This window comes from Vollenhovia emeryi, unplaced genomic scaffold (genome assembly GCF_000949405.1).
Source record: "Vollenhovia emeryi isolate VEMERY1.0 unplaced genomic scaffold, V.emery_V1.0 DF941673.1, whole genome shotgun sequence".
In the NCBI taxonomy this organism is placed as follows: Eukaryota; Metazoa; Arthropoda; class Insecta; order Hymenoptera; family Formicidae; genus Vollenhovia; species Vollenhovia emeryi.
In genome coordinates, this window is record NW_011964693.1 from 3,684 (window position 1) to 4,737 (window position 1,054).

Genomic DNA, 1,054 nt, shown 5'->3' on the forward strand with positions numbered 1-1,054 from the left:
CTTCCTTCCCGCACTGGGAGCAGAAAACTTTCGGCGGCCGTCGGCAAAAGCGTCGTGTGTGCCCCCTTTGGCCGCAGCCTCAGCAGCAGTCCCGTGGATTGTATTCGGCCGTGATTGCCGCAACTGCTGTTTTCGGTTGGTCCCTCCCTTTGTCATTCTTCGGTCCGGGCCGGTAGTTCTGTTCGTATCTACGGATGCGTTCTTAGTCGTCGGCCAGCCGTAGCATCTCTGCCAGATCCTGGAAGTCGGACCTACGGATGAAGAGCTGGTACTCCGGCCGCAAGTTATGATAAGTCCGTTCGAGGCGGTCCTCCGGCGTCATCTCCTTATGGCGGCGCATGAGGGTCTGAATGGCCGTCACGTAGTCTCGTGCAGCCTCGGTCGGCTCCTGGGTCCGTCGTGCGATTGCTTCCTCCAGCTCGTATCGGGTCTTGGTGGGGACATAATACTGGCGGAAGCACTCCTCAAATTCCTTCCAGGTGGCCCATTGGTCCCGGTTGTTTCGATACCATAGGAGCGCCTGGTCCTTAAACAGGAGCGGCAAGCAGTGGCGGAGCTGGTTGTGGGTCAGCCCGTAGCCCTCCTTCAGATCCTCGAGCCGTTCGAGGAAGGCGACCCCGTCTTTGCCATCAAACTGGCATCCCCATTTGCGGACAGTGTCGAGTAGTGTGGTGGTGTCGGTCAGTGATCGGCGGTTACGGCCGGACTTGGTCCGTTCGGTTTGGACCTTTTGTTCGTCGTCCTCCTCGGAGTCGGTTTCGTTGTCGGCGTCGGTGGCGTCCTTCTGCTCGGCTCGGATTCCAGGAGTCGTGCGCGCAGCTCATCGCGGCTTCCTTCGGTCGGCAGTTTGCGTTCGGTTAACTCGGCGATCAAAGCGTTCTTGGATAGCGCGTGTACCCAGCCGGTGCTGGTTTGCGGCATGGCGGCGGTTCCGGGTTCGAGCCCCCGTTGGCTTTCTCTTTCGTGGAGTCTTATTGGCCAAGTCCCTGTTCGGGCGCCATTTGTGACCTTCTTTCCTTGCTACGGATAGCTCGGAGTATGTACCGGGGTCCGG